Source organism: Chiloscyllium punctatum, chromosome 13 (genome assembly GCF_047496795.1).
Source record: "Chiloscyllium punctatum isolate Juve2018m chromosome 13, sChiPun1.3, whole genome shotgun sequence".
Lineage (NCBI taxonomy): Eukaryota > Metazoa > Chordata > Chondrichthyes > Orectolobiformes > Hemiscylliidae > Chiloscyllium > Chiloscyllium punctatum.
The window spans coordinates 87238868-87259915 of NC_092751.1; the positions used below are offsets into that span (position 1 = coordinate 87238868).

Consider the following 21048-nt stretch of genomic DNA (forward strand, 5'->3'; position numbering starts at 1 on the left):
CAGTTCTAAATGTTATTTTATATTCCCATTCATTCCAATAAATGGTGAAAGGTTAAAAAAATGAACTATGTAAGATATCTTCCCAAATTCTCACAAGACTTGACATTCCTACATATCTAAGTATGAAGGAGAATTTAAGTATATAACAAACAATGATCTTTTAAGATCTCAGTCCTATTTTCCCATTCCTCCACCATAGAATCCATTGTACTTGTTTACACCTCTGAACAACAGAATGGTTTTAAATCTTTTGACTGCTGTGTTATGGGTCTGGCATGTTTCTGTTACACCACTTTGCTAAATGCATCGTGACTTGGCATGTTCCATGGCAATAGTGGCACGTTTTCACTTTACATTCCCCCCCAGAAGGTTACCCAGTCTGATAAAATCATTTCAGCATCGGCTTTACACATGGATTGCTTTTTCAAACTGTGAAATTAACTAGTGATTGGAAAAGAAAACAGGGAAAAACGCAGGGTTCTATGACTAGATTGGCTTTGAGACAGCTTCACTGAAAGAATAATCAAATTATTGGTTTTAAGTATTTTAAATTTGAGAGTTATGAATGGAAGCTAATATCAATTTTGTACTCCACTGCATTGTATCAGTCTCTGTAACAAAGTATCTGTTGTATTCAGTGTAAGGTAAATTCATCTTAACTTGCACCAGCTGCAATGGTGGGATTGGAAGCAGTGTCTCCAGAGTGTTGGGCCATATCTCTTAATAACTAGTCTAATGCTTTGTCACTATTTCACTCTCTCTAAGAGAGTCACCTCCTAAAATACCATTAAAAAAAATCAGAATGCAAGGAAATACAAACATCCTATACATTTGTGTTACTCAAGGTAACTGATCAGAGCACAGTGAAACTATTTTATATGTCCCTTGTATGTCTCAGTAATCATACTGAGGATGCATTTTCCCCCCTCAATACCAGAAATTACAAAGGATCTTTGAGAACCATCAAGAAAATAAAAATAGTTTAAGGCTGGCAGCCTCAAAAGTATAGAGCTGAAAAAATATTTATGCTGCCCAACTTGAACTATGAGATTTTTATCCCAATTTGCAGTTTGATGCTTTCCTATCTGTGTGTTTTCTTGAGAGACAGGAAAATGATTCAAGGTGACCTAACCACCATCTAATAGAAATTGGCAATAATGAAGACTTCTTATTTGTGCGATCTTTGCTGGCTTTCCTAACACAAGGATATGTTTTGAAAGATGCATTTAGAAAGATTGAGATGGAAAAAGGCACTTCTACAATAGAAGCAAAATGAAATTTAGAATTTAGATTTGGAAATTGAGAGCACGTCTTCACTGCCTATTTTAAATAAATGTTTGTATTCAAGTATTGACCTCACTGAGGAGGTAAAGTTACGTTTCAAAATAAATCATCCTTTTTGCAAACATTATAGTAACCAGGAAGAGTTATAATAGAAATATTTCAGTAGTTTTCAAAATATGAGGTTATTAGTGCAAGCTAACCATTCACTGGATACGAACATAGAATACCAGAATACTTGGGTGTCAGGGATGCAGGAAATTCTAATGCTGCCCCACACAAGGAACCTTTTATCCTCTGGCATGAGAATGAATCTTTAAGGAAATTCAGTACTTTTGGTGTTTAGAATATCAATAATTTCAGTAGTACCTATGAAGCGGCTGGAAACTGGGAAGCCTTCAGAAATTAGATAACGAAAATCCAGAGAAAGTATATTCCTGTCAGGGTGCAAGGAAAGGCTGGTAGGTATAGGGAATGCTGGATGACAAAAAAAAATTGAGGGTTTGGCTAAAAGGAAGCAAGCATATGTAAGGTATAGACAGGATAGATCAAGTGAATCCTTCGAAGAGTATAAAGGCAGTAGGAGTATACTAAAGAGGGAAATCAGGAGGCAAAAAAGGGGTCACGAGATAGCCTTGGCAAATAGAATTAAGGAGAATCTAAAGAGTTTTTATAAATGTGTTAAGGACGAACAGGTAACTAGAGAGAAAATAGGGCCCCTCAAAGATCAACAAGGCAGCATTTGTGTGGAGCCACAGAAAATGGGGGAGATACGAAATGAGTATTTTGCATCAGTATTTACTATGGAAAAGGTTATGGAAGATATAGACTGTAGGGAAATAGATGGTGACACCTTGCAAAATGTCCATATTACAGAGGAGGAAGTGCTGGATGTCTTGAAATGCATAAAGGCAGATAAATCCCCAGGACCTGATCAGGTGTACCCTAGAACTCTGTGGGAAGTTAGAGAAGTGATTGCTGAGCCTCTTGCTGAGATATTTGTATCATCGATAGTCACAGATGAGGTACCAGAAGACTGGGGTTGGCTAACATGGTGCCACTGTTTAAGAAGGGAGGTAAAGACAAGCCAGGAAACTATAGACCAGTGAGCCTGATGTTGGTGGTGGGAATCCTGAGGGACAGGATATATGTGTATTTGGAAAGGTAAGGACTGATAAGGGATAGTCAAGATGGCTTTGTGCGTGGGAAATCATGTCTCAAACTTGATTGAGTTTTTTGAGTAAGTAACAAAGAGGAGTGATGAGGGCAGAACAGTAGATGTGATCTATATGGACTTCAGTAAGGCGTTCGACAAGGTTCCCCATGGGAGACTGTTTAGCAAGGTTAGATCTCATGGAATACAGGGATAACTAGTCGTTTGGTTACAGAACTGGCTGAAAGGTAGAAGACAGGGTGGTATTGGAGGGTTGTTTTTCAGACTGGAGGCCTGTGACCAGTGGAGTGCCACAAGGAATGGTGCTGGGTCCTGTACTTTTTGTCATTTACATAAATGATTTGGATGTGAGCATAAGAGGTACAGTTAGTAAGCTTGCAGATATAACGAAAATTGGTTGTGTAGTGAACAGCGAAGAGGGTTACTTCAAATTACAACAGGATCCGGACCAGACAGAGTAATGGGCTGAGAAGTGGCAGATGGAGTTTAATTCAGATAATGTGAGGTGCAGCATTTTGGGAAAGCAAATCTTAGCAGGACTTACACATTTAATGGTAAGGTCCTAGGGAGTGTTGCTAAACAAAGAGACCTTGGAATGCAGGTTCATAGCTCCTTGAAAGTAGAGTCGCAGGTGGATAGGATAGTGAAGGCAGTGTTTGGTATGCTTTCCTTTATTGGTCAGAGTATCGAGTACAGGAGTTGGGAGGTTATGTTGCGGCTGTACAGGACATTGGTAGGCCACTGTTGGAATACTGGGTGCAATTCTGGATCCTTCCTATTGGAAAGATGTTGTAAAACTTGAAAGGGTTCAGAAAAGATTTACAAGGATGTTGCCAGGGTTGGAGGATTTGAGCTATTGAGAGAAGCTGAACAGCCTGGGGCTGTTTTTCCTGGAGCGTCGGAGGCTGAGGGGGTGACCTTAGAGGTTTACAAAATTATGAGGGGCATGGATAGGATAAATAGACAGACAGTCTTCTCCCTGGGGCCGGGGAGTCCAGAACTAGAAGGCATAGGTTTAGGGTGAGAGGGGAAGATATAAGAGAGACCTAAGGGGCAACTTTTTCACTCTGAGGGTGGTGCGTTTATGGAATGAGTTGCCAGAGGGTGTGGGGGAGGCTGATAAATGTTGCAACATTTAAGAGGAATTTGGATGGGTATATGAATAGGAGGGTTTGGAGGGATATGGGCTAGGTGCTGGCAGTTGGGACGGATGGGTTGGATCGAAGTGTCTATTTCCATGCTGTACATCTCTATGACTCTAAATGGAAGAAGTGAATGATGTCGTACTCTTGGGCCAGGCATAATCTGACATGGCAAGTCAATGCTTCCTCCAATAAATACATTTTCTGTGGGTATTTCTATCATTGTTTTGTCCCCCTCTCTTGAGCCCCAATACTCACCTCTATCATGATCACTGGCCAGCCAGGCTCCTCATTGAGAGCAAGCCTCTCCAGCCACCCACAATGGTTGGAGTGGTGGAAGGATAGACATTTAAGGGCCTCAGTTGGTTCCTAGGTGTATGTTCCACCTGATGCCATCCAGCTGTTTGTAAAATAGTAGAAGGGGCTAGTGGACTGATGGTAGGTAAAGCACAAATGACATGATGCCCTAAGATATAGGACCCTGTCTATTTTCCCACCTACAGGTAGATAATAAAATTCAACAGCTGTCTTTAACATTTTGGTAAGTGTCGTGGCAATGTCACTGCACTGGTAATGCAGAGTCCCAGACTTAATGATCTGGGGACAGAGGTTCAATTTAAATTCAAAATAATAAATATAAATATAGAATTGAATGCTAGTATCATTAAATGGTGACCTTAACAACTATCATTGATGGACATAAAAACCCACCAGGTCCCTCCAGGAAGAATCTCGGCCATTCTTATCTGGTCTGGTTTACATATGACTACAGACCCACAGCAGTGTGGTTGACTCTTAACTGCCCTCTGAAATGATTACCAGTTCAAAGGCATTTAGATAGGGGCAACAAATGCTGGCCTGACCAGTGACATTCACATGCCATGAAAAAAAATATTAAACACAAGGAAATAGGCCATCAGGCCCCTTGTGACTGCTCTGCTATTCAATAAGTTCAAGGTTGATGCGATTGTGTTTCAAGTTCCACATTCCCATCTCTCACACCCCAGTAACCCTCGATTTCCTTGCCTAGCAAGGATCTATCCATCTCTTTAAAAAATATTCAGTGATATGCCTACATTGCCTCCCAAGGCAGAGACTTCCAAAGTTGCACAGCCATCTGAAAAGAAGGAGTTTCTCTTCATCTCCGAAACAAAGACAAGTAGTGCTGGTACTTCTTGTAACTGGTAACTCCGCAGTTCTAGTACCATCTGTGGAGAGGGAAACAGAATTAATGCGCTCTTTCAGACTCAAAAATTTAACTTATTTTCACTATTCACATTGCTGCAGATCTAGAGTTTCTCCAGCACTTTGATTTAATCCTTTTACTTTTAATTCCTCTACTAATAAAGAATAGCATTCATAACACTTAATGATTCCACACTAACCTTTTGTGAATCATGCAGAATATCTAAATCCCTTGCATTTCAAAATTCCATAGTCATTCTCCATTTACCAGATTTCTGGCCACTTACTCAACCTATTCAAATCCATCTACAACTTTAGGTCTTCTTCACAAGATATTTTCTAACTGCATTGGAGTCCTCTGTGAACTTAGCAACCATGTCTTTACTCTCCTCATTGAAATAAACTGTAAAAAGTAGAGGCCCAAGCACAGACCCTGATTGAAGTCAATGGTGTTTTCTACCCCCCAGCCAATCTTTGATCCATGTTAATATGTTACCCCATATGGATGGGGCAACATTTATTGCCTCTCCCTAGTTGTCTGAGAATGTGGTGATAAGCTGGCTTCTTGAAAACTGCAGTCCTTGGTGTAGATGGACAGAGAATGCTGTCAAGGAGGGAATTCCAAGATTTTAATCCAGTGATACTACTACCACCACCACCACCTACTAACTACTACTACCCAAATCAAGATGGCGGGTGGCTTGAAGGTGAACTTGCAGGTGGTGCTGTCTACCCACATATCTGTTGCTCCTTCTAGATGATGGTTGAGAGTTTTAAAACTGCTAAGTACATCATGTAGGTAGTATATAAAATACAGAGGTCAGTATCCCCTCACCCTTTATTTACACATGGAGAGTCCTTCACACTGATCCAGAGTCCTCAGAGTCAGCTCTCAGTGAATGGGATGTCTGACACTCCTGTTTTTTTTCAAATCAGCAACAGTCCCAAAGAGTAGGTGGGGCCAAGGCAGCAGCAGTGAGGTGTAGGCAAGGCCCAGGCTGCAGTAGCAGCAGCCGGTACAGCTAAGTATAGCTCAAATTAAAAAGGAGATAAACAGAAAAAACCACCAAAACCAATCACAACAAATAAAGAATGCCAGAAATCAAAAGTCTACCTGAAACAAGGGGGGGTGGAAAAAAAAACGACAAAAAAAAACTCTGCCCCTTAGCAGGAAATCCAACAGCAGCAGTAACACACGGAGTGTGTTGTCCAGACAGCACAGAGGTCAGCCCCCTCCCTAACACAAAATAGAGAGTCCTTCACCACCAATCCAGCTCCCGCAGAGGTACTCGGAGTGAACAGGATATCTGACACTCCTGTTTATTTTTCTTAAAAATATTAAGCAATTACAAAATATTTTACAAAGAACAGTTAACATTTACAGCTGTATACAAAAGAAACAGCAACTTTACAAGGGCAAGGAGCAGCAAAGCCAGGCCCTCAAACCCTACCCTTAAATTGAGAAGACCACAATCTCCTGTTTATAACATTTTATTAACCAAATTACAAAACACAGTTTACATTTACAGCTGTATACAGCAGCAATTTTATAAGGGAGAGTAGCAGCAAAGCCAGGCCCTGAACCTTACTGATCAACCAGTTTACAGAGAGAGGAGGACAAACCCCAAATCCCAGTTCCACATATAAAACACAGCGACAATGACATTTGTACATGAAAAGCTAATCCAGTTTCATAAACACAGTGCATACAATACAGACCCAGCAGGCACCCGTCCCTCCCACCTTCTGGCCACTCTAAAAACAGCCCGCCGCTATGTACCCTCCGGCTCTCAGTCCTCCCCATGCCCCTTCCAGTTCTGTCTGCCCTGACACCTTTCAACCACCTCTAGGGCAGCCCACCCCAGTACCTGCCCGGGGTGACAGCGGTCAGGACATCCTACCCACCTTCTGGCTTCACTAACCATCCTCAGTACCTTCCGACCACCTCTAGGGCAGCCCACCCTGGTACCTGCCCGGGGTGACAGCAGAGAGGACAGCTACCTGCCTTCTGGCTCTCGGTCTGCCCCTACGTACCATTGGGCTCTCACCCACCCCAATGCGCCAGTGGGCTATCTTGGCACACCTTCCAGCCACCTCTAGGACAGCCCGTCCCCTTCCCTGGGACGACAGCGTGCAGGGTAGCCCACAAACCCTCCGGATCTCAGCCTGCCCCTACATGCCTTCTGGCTCTCAGCTGCTCTGACACCTTTCGACCACCTCTAGGATAGCCCATCCCGATCACCCCTTCTTGGGACGACAGCGCTCAGAATGGCCTACCCACCATCCGGCTCTCAGGGCAACTGACAGCAGGGTGGTCTACCAACCTTCAGCTTCACAGGATAGCCTACCCACCCTCCGGCTCTCGGGGTAACAGCTTTCAGGACGACCAATGAGCCTCCCACTCACAGTAAGACCTGCCAGACCTAGGGACACGCAAGACAGTGCAAGTGATAACCCCAACAAATAACACGAAACAGTTAATTACCATAAAATAAAGAAGTCCTTTCTGGTCCACAGTCCAAATATATAGAGAGTCTTCAAAATTTCCAAGAACAGAGTCCACTCCAGTATACAATGTGCATTGTCAGAAATAAAGTCCACTCCAAACTGCGAGTCCGTTGCTAAAAACCACAGAGTCCACAACCAAGGGCAGAGTCCACTCCTGAAGGCAGCAAATGCACAGCACACAGATTCAGTTTCCAGGGAGTCCTGGCCCAGCCTTGGAAAACCAGGCCCATTCACAGGAGAATAGTACATAGTACAGGTGCAGTTAACTCACAGGGGTTTGCTCCACTCCTGAAGGAAAGGTGTTCTCCCAAACTCCAGGATACAGCAAGTGCTCACCTCCCAGCACACACACAGATGTTCAATCTTCAGAGGCCCAGTCCCAGGGTGAGGCCTCCCCACAGGAACAGCTCATCTGCTGAAATGTATGTCTTCCACAAGGGCTCAGTCCAAACACCAAAAACAGTGAGGATACATACAAAAAAAAAGAAAACTAGAGTCAAAGGGCCAAGCCTTACCATAAAATCCACATTTTACTTTTCAGAAAAGGACAAAGGAGAGTAAAAACCAGCCAGTGAAACAACCCCCTAATGAGAACTGGAGTTACACCTGAAGCACATTATGTACATCAGGCAGTTTAGAAATCAGTCCTCACTAAAAAGGAATGTCAGTTAACAAACTGGCTAAATAATTCAGCCAGTTCAGGAATCAGGTCTCCTCCTCCAAAAAAAAGGAAAGCAGAAACTAACAGTAACATACTGACTGTAATACCAGCCAGCATAGAGTCAGTCCCCTAAATTGAGAAGGCCTCAATCTCCTGTTTATTTTTCTTTCCTGTTTATAATATTTTATTAAACAAATTACAAAACAGTTTACAAAAAACAGTTAACATTACAGCTGTATACAACAGTAATGTTACAAGGGAGAGGAGCAGCAAAGTCAGGCCCCAAACCCCACCATTCAACCAGTTTACAGGGAGAGGAGGACAAACCTCAAATCCCAGTTCCACATATAAAACACAGCAACAATGACATTTGTACAAAAAAAGCTAATCCAGTTACATAAACAGTGCATACAATACAGACCCAGAAGGACCCCATCCATCCCACCTTCCGAACACTAAGGCAGCCCGCCCCTACCCACCTTCCAGCTCTCAGTCCGCCCCCATGCCCCTTCCAGTTCTCGGTCCGCCCTGACACCTTTCAACCACCTCTGGGGCAGCCTGCCCCGGTATCTGCCCAGGTGATAGCGCGGAGGCCGGCTACCCGCCTTCTGGCTCTCGGTCTGCCCCTATGTACCATTGGGCTCTCACCCACCCCGATGCGCCTCCGGCCAGTGGGCTATCCTGGCACACCCTCCGGCTACCTCTAAGACAGCCCATCCCCTTCCCTGGGACGACAGCGTGCAGGGTAGCCCACAAGCCTTTCAGATCTCAGCCCGCCCCTACGCGCCTTCTGGTTCTCGGCTGCTCTGACACCTTTTGACAGGACAGTCTGTCCCGATTACCCCTTCTTGGGATGACAGCGCTCAGAACGGCCTACCCACCATCTGGCTCTCGGGGCAACTGGCATCAGGGTGGCCTACCCACCCTCCGGCATTCAGGACAGCCTACCAACCTTCAGGTTCACAGGATAGCCTGTCCACCCTCCAGCTTTCGGGGTGACAGCTTTCAGGACGACCCATGAGCCTCCCAGCTCACAGTAAGGCCTGCCAAACCCAGGGACACGCAAGACAGTGCAGGCGATAGACCCAGGAAACACCACAATACAGTTAGTTAACAACAAAAAAAAAGTCCTTTCTGGTACACAGTCCAAATCTATACAGTCTTCAAGATATAGAATCCATTTCCAGGAAGACTCCACTCCAGTAAACAGTGTGCATTGTCAGAAATAGAGTCCACTCCAAACTGCAGAGTCCGCAACCAAGGGCAGACTCCACTCCTGAAGGCAGCAAATGCACACCCCACAGCACACAGGTGTTCAGTCTCCATGGAGTCCTGGCCCAGCCTTGGAAAACCAGGCCCACTCACAGGAACAGTACATTGTACAGGTGCAGTTAACTCACAGGAGTTTGCTCCACTCCTGAAGGAAAGGTGTTCTCCCAAACTCCAGGATACAGCAAGTGCTCACCTCCCAGCGCACACACACAGGTGTTCAATCTTCAGAGGCCCAGGGCTAGGCCTCCCCACAGAAACAGCTCCTCTGGTGAAATGTCTTCCACAAAGGCTCAGTCCAAACACCAATAAAAAGAGAAGACACATACAAAAAAGCAAAGGAAACTAGAGTCCAAGGGCTAAGCCCTACCATAAAATTAACATTATTCTTTTCTCAAAAAAATGTAAAAAGAGTAACACAGGCTGTAACCAGCCAGTGAAACAACAATCCCAAATGAGAACTGAGTTACACCTGAAACACAATATGTGCATCAGGAGTTTAACAATCAGTCCTCACTAAAAGGAATGTCAGTTAACAAACTGAATAAATAATTCAGCCAGTTCAGGAACCAGGTTCCCACCCCAGAAAAAAAGGAGCAGAAACCAACTACAACAGTAACACACTGACTGCAGCACCAGCCAACATAAGAGTCAGACTCCTAAATTGAGAAGACCTGTGAATCTCCTGTTTATACTTGTCAGCCAGGGCTCCTTGATTGTACTAGATTAACAACCCCAATCAGGAAACTTATATTCTATGAGGTCTAACTGGTTGACCTTGTTATAATCTCCACATCCCACTCCTCTGAGTCCAAGAACATTGGCTGGTTCTGTTTTTTGTAGCTTCTCCTGGGGTGTTTTAGCACCAGGTCAGGTTCCTCCAACTCTGCCTTTGATATAGGCAGTTTGTAACACACGGTAGCTTGATCCTTATGCTCAGAACATCTAAGAAGAAAGTCATTTTCCTCTTCAAGTGGAAAAGGCGTTCAGACGGCAATGTCTGCAGTGTCCATCTCAAATTCTGAGGTATCTTTAATACTTGACCAAGAGGGAGATCCCATGGGTTCTAGAACAGTCGGAAGGGCAGTCAGGGAGCTGAACACTGTTTGCTCCCATACCATTTGCACGTTTGCAGCTTTCATATTGTCCATGTGCTTGTTCAGGGCTGTTGTACTGTCCCAAAATTTATACGTCACTGGACCTAATCTTGCGTCGACCAGGCAGGGCCATTCCCATGGTTCCACACGAAACCTCATCCCCTGAAGTAAACTGTCTCTCTGGCTTAGCAGAGTCTTGTGTTCGGCACTCTGGGCATTGCCTCATTAACATGGCTGTGTCTGTATCACTTCTGGCCCCAGAATAACTTCTCACCACCATCTTCATTTTGGAAACTCCTGGATGACCCTGGTGCTGTTCAGTCAGTATCTGGTGATGACCTTTGCTCGGGACAGTCATTGTTGCTTCCCATAATAATATGCAATGCTCTGCTGATCTGGTCTCTCTGGTCCAAAAAGCTTTCAAATCTAGTTGCAATAGCTTTTTGGTTTCCCCCAATACCACCAGCTGTTTCAGTTTTGCCAGGACTGGATCTTCCTGTGTTCAACATCTGATATTGTCAGCTGTGACTGGAAGTGTCTCCAGAAATATTAAAAGCATTATGGACTGTTCCAGTAGTGGCACCACCAGAGGTGTATTTGCCAGGCAATGCCCAGAGGTGGCTCAGTGCATCCGCATTTGCTACTTGGCCTCCCGGATGGTGTACCAACTTGTAATTATATGCACTGCTGAATTTGACCTGAAGCTATGGGTGGCACTGCCTTGACCTCTTTAAATAAACCTAGCATGGGTTTGTGGTCCATTATAATTAAAAGTTAACGTCCGTCAAGGTATTGGTTGGACTTCCTGACTCCAAGTATGACCACCAAACCTTTCTTCTCTATCTGGGTGCATTTACGCTCTGCATTAGCCAATGTACTGGATGCATTCCTCTCCATATGGGCTACCTATGAGCTAGTACTTGCCCAATACTGTACAGGGAGGCATCACATGCCAATACCAGATCTTGCTTTGGATGATAGCGTGCCAACACCTCAGAGCATGATAGCTGTTACTTCATTTCCATGAGGGCTATGGCTTGACTAGGTGAGCATTTTCAAGCCTGACCCTTTTTAAAATTTGATGCAAAAGTGCCAGGATGCGGACCAGGTTGTGTATGAACTTTCCATAATAGCTCACCAGCCCTGCTACTGACTTGGGAGCTGCAGCACCTTTGATCATCTTCACTTTATCTTCCAACTGATGTAACCCAGTCTTGTCAACTGTGTAGTCCAAGTCAGTCACTTGGGGTGCCTGAGACACACATTTTTCTTCTAAGACTTACGCCCACCTGGAAGAAACAAGGTCTTCCCTGTTATTAGCAAATCTTCTAGATAAATGGTGACTGGAGTAGACATTGTAAAATGTTCTCCACGGTCCACTGAAAAATTGGTCAGGCTGATGATACCCCAAATTACAGTCTTGTATATTGGTACAAACCCTTATGAGTATTAATTGTAGCATACTTTTGGGAAGCTTCATCTAACCTCAATTGCAAGTACGTATGACTCATGTCTAGTTTCATGACGGACTACCTGCCTGCCAGCTTTGCATATAAATCCTCTATGCGAAGGTTTGGATATTTATCCAGCTCTGAAAAGCAGTTTACTGTTTGTTTAAAATCCCTAAAATGGCAAACTGACCCATCGAGCTTCATAATCGGTACAACTGGTGCTGCCCATTTCACAAACTGGACTAGTTTGATTCCTTCGCTATCCAGCCTTTGGATTTCTGCCTCTACTTTTGTCTTTAAGCATGGAATTGCTTCCTGATCAAGATGCCAAAATGGCCTTAGCTCCTTTGATAGTCGCTTTCTGAAAAACCTCTGGGTTTTAATTAGGATTTCACTAAGGCAGCCATTTTCTAATTGAAAAATATTGAGCCAATCTGAGTGAATCTTCCTCAACCAATTTTGCCCCATCAGTCTTAGTCCCACGTCTTTTACTGCAATCAGTGATAACTGAACCAGCTGCTCCCCATAAGAGACCAGAACTGAAAAGTTGTACCCATAATCTGTAAAGGTTCCCCAATATAAATTCTTGGTCTAGCCAATTTCAAGGGTTGGAATCCTGAACAAATTTTGTTAAAGACTGCTTCTGCAATCATTGAAATGGCTGGTATCGATCTCCATGAGAACCAGATAACCATTTAATCAGATATTTGTTGTAGATCAGGCCAGACCCCCTCAAAACATTTCAAGAAAGTAGCCCAGACCCAAACTTTGGTAATTGTTTTAAGCAGGTGTAAAGTGCATTGGTCCAGGAGGAGTGCAACTGGTCAAACCATTTAGTTTTAAACAAAACAGAATTTATTACCGAATGAAGCACAAACAAAAGAGAACAGAATACAGAATAACTTAACCTATCTGAAAATCCAACAGATTATATCAACTTAATGATGCTGTTCCCAATATTTGCAACAATCCCATAAACACCCCTTGACACAAAAGGTAAAATCAAACACAGGGTCTTATAGGAGAGAGAGAGAGAGAGAGAGATGGCAGCATGGAACACCCTCTTCCATGTAGCTGTTTTTTTGGACCAGCAGCCATAAACTGCCAGGTTGCTTTCAGTGAATAGCCAGACAGCCAGAGAAATGCTGAGCTGGGAGAACTGGCCACTCCCCTTTCATTGTACATGTGTTTTGTTCAAAAACTTAAAAGCCTTTTACCTGAGGCAATATATGTTAGTTATAACCAAATTGGCCCTAAAACCCATCCAAACCAGACTTTTCGGAATTGCTGCTTTTACAACCTCTGTAATAAATAAAAGTCAGGGTGTGAACTCTCCTGGATTCTGACCTATGAGTTTAGGTCTAGTGGGACTCATTTGCTCTCTTGGGTCTGCATATCAGCAGCAACTATGGTGAACTGCCAGCCTGAATGCTTGAAAAAAAATGTTAATCATTTGGCTGAAGCTTGGCTTTGTTTTGGGATTTTTCTGCGGGCTGACCTGGAGTTCCTCTCTTGGATTTATCCTCAGTGAGGCTATGCAATTGCCTTGAAGTGGTGTTCCTAAGCTCAGTCAGACTGGCAAGGGTGTCCACTTCCAGTGGAATACCCTGCAACTCATATGCTCTGTTTGCTGCATTTTCCAATGATAAAGCCAGCTGTAGTACCTGTTTGAATTCTAATTGGGTTTCAGCTATTAGGCGCTTCTGCATGGTTGCATCATTAATTCCACATATCAAACGGTCTCTCAGCATCTCATTAAGGGTTAAACCACAGTCATGTGCCTCTGCCAGTCATCATAACCTAGGCAAAAATCCCGTAAATGTTCCCCTCATTCTCAAATTGCTGAGTAAACCCAATAGCATCTGAGGTTTAGAGGACGCTTCGGTCATAATATACCTTAACTATATCTGTCAACTTTTGAATGGTTTTTGTATCTTGTGCCTAAGGGAAAGTTACACTTCTTATAATGGAAAATGGTGTGAGTCTACAAGTTGTATGGAAATTACTTGTTGCTTTTCATTTGTCCCTCTGTCATTTGCCCAGAAAAAAAATCGTATTCTTTTCACATATAAGATCCAGTCTTCCACGGCAGGATCAAATGAATCAAAATGGCACAATGCCAGAAATACATATTCCAGCTCAAAGTCAAACTGTTACAAGCAAATCTCTTCAGGGGCCTGCTTTTCTCTTGTTGCCACTGAAATAAGTCCTCAGAGGCTAGTATCCCGTCACCCAGTCACCCTTTATTTACACATGGAGAGTCCTTGACACTGATCCAGTTCCTTCAGAAACAGCTCTCAGACTGAACAGAACCTCAGACTCTCTCCTGTTTATATCTGTCAGCCAAGGCTCCCTGATTGGGATTGTTCATCTAGTCCAATCAGGGAACTCATATTCTATGAGGTCCACCTGGCTGACCTCATACAATCTCAACAGCATACACTGCTGCTACTGAGCTTTGGTGGTGGAGCAACTGAATGTTTGTCGATTTTGTGCCAGTCAAGTGGGCTACCTTGTCTCATATGGTGTAAGTGTTTATGAATAAACAAATATGGTCTGCTTGAACATAAGCACAAAAAGTTGATATTACATTTTATCAACCATTCCTTTAATGTTTGGATGTAAATGGATTGTGCGGATGTAGGGGAGGAAAGGACTAGGAATATAATGTTTGCTATCTGGGCAATGTGCCTTTTAATTTACTTGGTATCTGCCACTGTTAGGCAAATGATAACCATTGCTAATCTGGCACAAAAACACAGTGGTCCACAAAAGTGTCACATAGTGAATGGGCTGTGCTAGCTATGTTTATTGTTAAATTGTAGGCATGTGCCACCATGATTAGAAACAGAAAATAGGAGGCAATGTGCCTATATTTCTTCGCATGAAGATCCCTGTGGCCACTACACATCAAAAAATAATTTTTTGAGCTTTGGTTTTGACTTAAGATAATGTTGCTGCATCTTGTAGCTGCTCCTGCTGGGAGATCTGTTCTCATGGTTTGTCACACTCCTCTATCTTGCCTCATCCTCACACATCCACTATTTCCTCTCTACAGCTGCCCTATGGCATATGGTATCCAACTGCATCAAGGTCAAGCCATCTTTCAGCTGTCCACCACTTTCATAGTCTTTGAAGTCTCTGCAAATAGTTTGCTTATTTCTAACTATTCAGCAAAGAGGAGATGATGGCCTAGTAGTATTATCTCAATTAATCCAAACACTCAAGTAACGTTCCAGGTTCAAATCATACCATGGTGGATTTTAAATTTAATAAAACCTGGAATTAGGAGTCTGACGATGACCATGAAATCATTGTCAATTGTGAGGGAAAACCCAACCGGTTCATTAATGTCCTTTGGGAAGGAAACTGCCATCATTACCGTGATTTTGCCTACATATGACTCCAGACCCACAGCAATGCGGTTGACTGTAAACTACTCTCTGGGCAATTAGGGCTGGACAATAAATATTGACCTAGCCAGCAACACCGACATCCTGTGAATGAATAAAGCAAAATTGTTCCTTTGTTACATGATAAGTTTAAGATACATTAGATTTTCTTGCTGATGATAATAATTTTAAATAAGCCTTTTGCTGATAATTTATAGTGACAGAAACAGGTTATATTCAGCAATTACATATCCTGTCTCCCATCCTAACAGGAATAAGGTCAGTTCCAAACATTCCACATTCTGTCATATAATTAGAGTCATAGAGATGTACAGCATGGAAACAGACACTTCAGTCCAACTCATCTATGCAGAGCAGATATCCCAACCTAATCTAGTCTCATTTGCCAGCACTTGGCCCATATCCCTCTCAACCTTTCCTATTTATATACCCATCCAGATGCCTTTTAAATGTTGTAATTGTACCAGACTCCACCACTTCCTCTGGCAGCTCATTTCATACATGCACCACCCTCTGCATGAAAACGTTGCCCCTAAGGTCCCTTTTAAAATCTTGTCCCTCTCACCCTAAACCTATGTCCTCTAGTTCTGGACTCGCACACCCTAGGGAAAAGACCATATCAATTTACCCTATCCATGTTCTCATGATTTTATAAACTTGATAAGGACACCCCTCAGCCTCCAACACTTCAGGGAAAGCAGCCCCAGCCCACTCAGCTGCTCCCTACAGCTGAAATCCTCCAACCCCGGCAACATCCTTGTAAATCTTTTCTGAACCCTTTCAATTTTCACAGCATCCTTCTGATAGAATCCTCTACATTACTTCTTCACAAAATTTCTGATACAAGGGAGACCAGAATTGCACACAATATTCCAGAAGTGGCCAAACCAATGTTCTGTACAGCCACAACATGATCTCCCAACTCCAATACTCAATTCTCTTACCAATAAAGGAAGGCATACCAAATGCCGCCTTCACTATCTTACCTACCTGCCACTCCACCTTTAAGGAGCTATGAACCTGCACTTCAAGGTCTCTTTGTCCAGCAACACTCCCCAGGACCTTACCATTAAGTGTATAAGTCCTGCTCTGATGTCCCTTTCCAAAATGTAGCACCTCACATTTATCTAAATTAAACTCCATCTGCCACTCCTCAGCCCATTGGCCCATCTGATCAAGATCCCATTTTACCTCTGAGGTAACCTTCTTCACTGTCCACTACACCTTCAATTTTGGTGTCATCTGCAAACTTACTAATTTTACCTCCTATGCAGACATCCAAATCATTTATATAAAAGCAATGAACTGAGCACCAATCCATGTGGCGCACCACTAGTTACAATCCTCCAGTCTGAAAGGCAACTCCCAACCATCAACCTCTGACTTCTACCTTCAAGCCATTCTTATCCAAATGGCTAGTTCTCCCTGTATTGCATGAGATCTAACCTTGCTAACTAGTCTACCATGAGGAATCTTGTCAAAGGCCTTACTGAAGTCCATATAGATCATATCCACTGCTCTGCCCTCATCAATCCTCTACATTACTTCTTTAAAAAAACTCAATCAAGTTCTTGAGACATGACTTCCCATGCACAAAGAATATCCCTAACCAGTCTTTGCCTTTCCGAATATATGTAAATCCTATCCCTTAGGATTCCCTGTAACAACTTGCCCACCGCTGATGTCAGGCTCACCAGTCTATAGTTTCCTGGCTTTTCCTTCCCACCTTTCTTAGACAGTGGTACCATATTAGCCAACCTTCAGTCTTCTGGAACCTCACTTGTCATTATCGATGATACAAATATCTTGGCAAGGGGCCCAGCAGTCACTTCCCTAGCTTCTCACAGAGTTCTAGGGTATATCGAATCAGGTCTGATTTATTCACCTTTATGTTGAATTGAATTTTTTTATTGTCACGTGTACCAAGACAGAGTGAAAAGCTTTGTCTTGTGATCAATACAGGCAGATCACATAGTTATGTAATATAGATAAGTAAATAATAGGTAAATAGCAGTAAAAGCAAAAACACAGGTACAGGCAAATGTTAAGAGTTTGTAAGTCCAGTATTCTAACAACAATAGGGTAAAAACTTTCAAAACCAGCTGGTGCATGTGTTCAGGCTTCTGTACCTTCTCCCCGATGGTAGAGGTTGTAGAAAAACATTGCCAGAGTGGGATGGATCTTTGAGAATGCTGGTGGCCTGCCCTTGACAGCAGGCCTGATAGATGGATTCTATAGATGGGAGGTTGGCCTTTGTGATTGTCTGGGCTGAGTTCACCACTCTTTGTAACCGTCTCCGATCTTGAATTGTACAGTTGCCATACCAGGTAGTGATACATCCAGGCAGGATGCACCTATAGAAGTTGGCAAGGTTATTCACCGTCATGCCAAATTTCCTCAGCTGCCTGAGGAAGAAGAGACGTTGTTGGGCCTTTGTAACCAGTGCGTCCACATAGAGTCCAAGAAAAATGTTGTGGATGATCACTCCCAGGGGCTTGACACTCTCCACTTGTACCACCTCTGTGCTGTTAATGTGTAGGGGGGGGGGGCATGAATAACATTCCACCAAAAGTCAATAATGAGTTCCTTGGTTTTGCTGGCATTGAGAGTTAGGTTGTTCCCAGTGCACCATTTTTCCAAGTCTTCCACCTCCCGTCTGTAGTCTGTTTTGTCACCATCTGAGATTCAACCGACTATGGTGGTATCATCAGCGAACTTGTAAATGGCATTAGTCTGGTATGCCATGCACTCATGGGTATACAGTGAGTACAGTAGAGGGCTGAGTACGCACCCCTGGGGGGGCTCCAGTGTTGAGTGTTAGTGAGGATGAAATATTGTCCCCAGTCTTCACTGATTGTGACCTGTGGGTCAGGAAATTAAGGCTCCAGTTGCAGAGAGTGGGGCTTAGTCCGAGATCACTAAGTTTAGTAATCAGACTCGAGGGGATAATAGTGTTGAAGGCTGAACTGTAGTCAATGAGTAGGATTCTTAGGTAGCTGTTCTTGGTGTCAACATGTTCTAGGGGAGGAGTGAAGGGCAAGTGATATGGCATGTGATGTGGATCTGTTGGTCTGATAGGCAAATTGGAGTGGGTAAAGAGTAGTGGGGAGGCTGGAGTTGATTAATGCCATGACCAGCCTTTCAAAGCACTTCATGATCACCAAAGTTAGGGCCATTGGGTGGTAATCATTGAGACATGCTGCATGATCCTTCTTAGGCACAGGGATGATGTTGGCCCTCTTGAAACAGGCAGGGACAGTGGCCTGCTACAGGGAGAGGTTGAAGATGTCCGAGAAGACCTCTGTCAGTTTGTGTTTTAAAACATCCAACACCACCTCCTCTGTAATATGGACATTTTTCAAGATGTCACCATCTATTTTCCCACATTCTATATCTTCCATGTCCTTCTCCACAGTAAACACTGATGCAGAATACTCATTTAGTAGCTCCCCATCTCCTGCAGTTCCACATAGGCTGCTTTGCTGATCTTTGAGGGGCCCTGTTCTCTCCCTAGTTACCCTTTTGTCCTTAATGTATTTATAAAAACCCTTTGAATTCTTCTTAACCCTACTTGCCAAAGCTATCTCATGTCCCCTTTTTGCCCCTCCTGATTTCCCTGTTAAGTATATTCCCACTGCCTTTATACTCTAAAAATTCATTCGATCTCGGCTGTCTATACCTGACATATGCTTCCTTCTTTATCGTAACCAAAATCTCATTTTCTTTTGTCATCCAGCATTCCCAATACCTGAGCAGCCTTGCCTTTCACCCGAACAGGAATATACTGTCTCTGGACTCTCATTATCTCATTTTTGAAGCCGTCCCATTTTCCAGCCATCCCTTTACTGCCAAACATCTGCCCCCATCAACTTCTGAAAGTTCTTGCCTATTACCGTCAAAATTGGCCTTCCTCCAATTTAGAACTTTAGCTTTTAGATCTCTATTTTAAAACTAATAGAATATGGTCCCTGGCCCCAAAGTGCTCCCCCACTGACCTCTCAATCACCCCCCTTGCCTTATTTCCCAAGAGTAGGTCAAGTTTTGCACCTTCTCCAGTAGGTACATTCACATACTGAATCAGAAAATTGTCTTGTACACACTTAACAAATTCTTCTTCATCTAACCCCTTAACACTGTGGCAGTCCCAGTCTATGTTTGGAAAGTTAAAATCCCCCAACATAACCATCCTATTACTCTCACAGATAATGGAGATCTCCTTACAAATTTGTTTCTCAATTTCCCGCTGACTATTGGGAGGAGTCTGTAATACAATCCCAATAAAGTGATATTTCTTATTTCTCACTTCCACCCAAATAACTTCCCTGGTTGTATTCCCATGAATATCATCCCTAAGTACAGCTGTAACCTTTATCAAAAACGCCACTCCCCCTCCTCCCTTTCTATCCTTTTTAGCATTTGTATCCTGGAACATTAAGCTGCCAGTCCTGCCCATCCCTGAGCCACGTTTTTGTAATTGTCATGATATGCCAGACTCATGTTCCTAACCATGCCCTAAGTTCATCCGCCTTCCCTGTTTGGCCCCTTACATTGAAATAAATGCAGTTTAATTTATCAGTCCTACCTTGTTCTCTGCTTTGTCCCTGCCTGCCCTGTTTGTTTGACTTGCTTATTTTCCAAACTGTACCAGTCTCAGATTGATCTCTTTTCTCACTATCTCCCTGGGTCCCACCCCTCCACCTTACTAGTTTAAATCCTTCCGAGCAGCTCTACCAAATCTCCCTGCCAGTATGTTAGTCCCCTTCTAGTTCAGATGCAATCCGTCTTTCTTGTACAGGTCACTTCTACTCCAAAAAATATTCCAATGATCCAAAAATGTGAACCCTTCTCCCCTGCACCAGCTCCTCAGCTATGCATTCATCTGCTCTATTCTCCTATTCCTAGCCTCACTAGCTTGTAGCACCGGGAGTAATCCAGATATTACTACCCTCGAGGACCTCCTTTTTAAATTCCTGCCTAACATTTTATATTCTCTTCTCAGAATCTTGTCCTTTTCCCTTCCTATGTCATCTGTTCCAATGTGTACAACAATCTCTCCTCTTTGAGAACATTTTATTGCCTCTAACTGCCGCTCCAACTGATCCATGCAATGTGATAGGATTTGCAATGAAACACACTTCCTGCAGACATGATCATCAGTAATATGGAAACTCTCCCTCGTCTCCCACATTTGACAGGAAGAGCACATCACTCTACAAAAGGCCACCTTTTGCTCCTTCACAATCTACAGACTCAGAAAATAGCCCGCTCTTTCAGCTCTAAAACACTGCTCCAGGCTAACTTAGTACTTATGGTTTATATTTCCAAAATTTAATCAAGAGACAGATCTCAATAAAACATATAATTAAGAAAGCACACACTCTGCTCACTATTTACAGCAAAGTTACACTTATAAACTATGTACTTACCTGCTCCTGTGCTGTGAGCTCTCCCCAACAGATTCCTCCAAGGTCAACCATGAATTTTGCTGTTTGTTAATTTTTCCTAGATGCGCTCCAATGTCCAGAGATACTTGAACTCAAACAGCAGATGCACTAACTATGCGATTCACTGCTGTATCAGACAGAAGTGTAGGTTTCTTTCTCTGACCATGTGGTTGCTGCCTTTGTCTGTCTTCCTCCTTTTTAAAGTGCTGTTGTTTTGGTCTTTTTTTCTCCAGAGTTCCAAAACAATTATTTGTAATTTATTCTGTCTTGGGATGGTGCCATTGCTGGGAAGGTCTAAGTGTAATTTCCTTTGAACAGTGTGAATAACCCAACACTGTCACTGTGTGACAGGGTCCAGCACATTTTTGAGAGTCTGGAGTCACGTGGGATAGCAAATTTCCCATCATTAAAGAAAATTAATGA

At 43.3% G+C, this 21048-nt stretch overlaps 1 protein-coding gene across 7 annotated transcripts in view; it reads left to right on the forward strand.

Moving 5' to 3' along the window:
- LOC140484610 (paladin-like) overlaps positions 1–21048 on the forward strand; it is a 252098-nt gene that overhangs the window by 222511 nt on the left and 8539 nt on the right. The gene's annotated exons all lie outside the window — the stretch shown is intronic.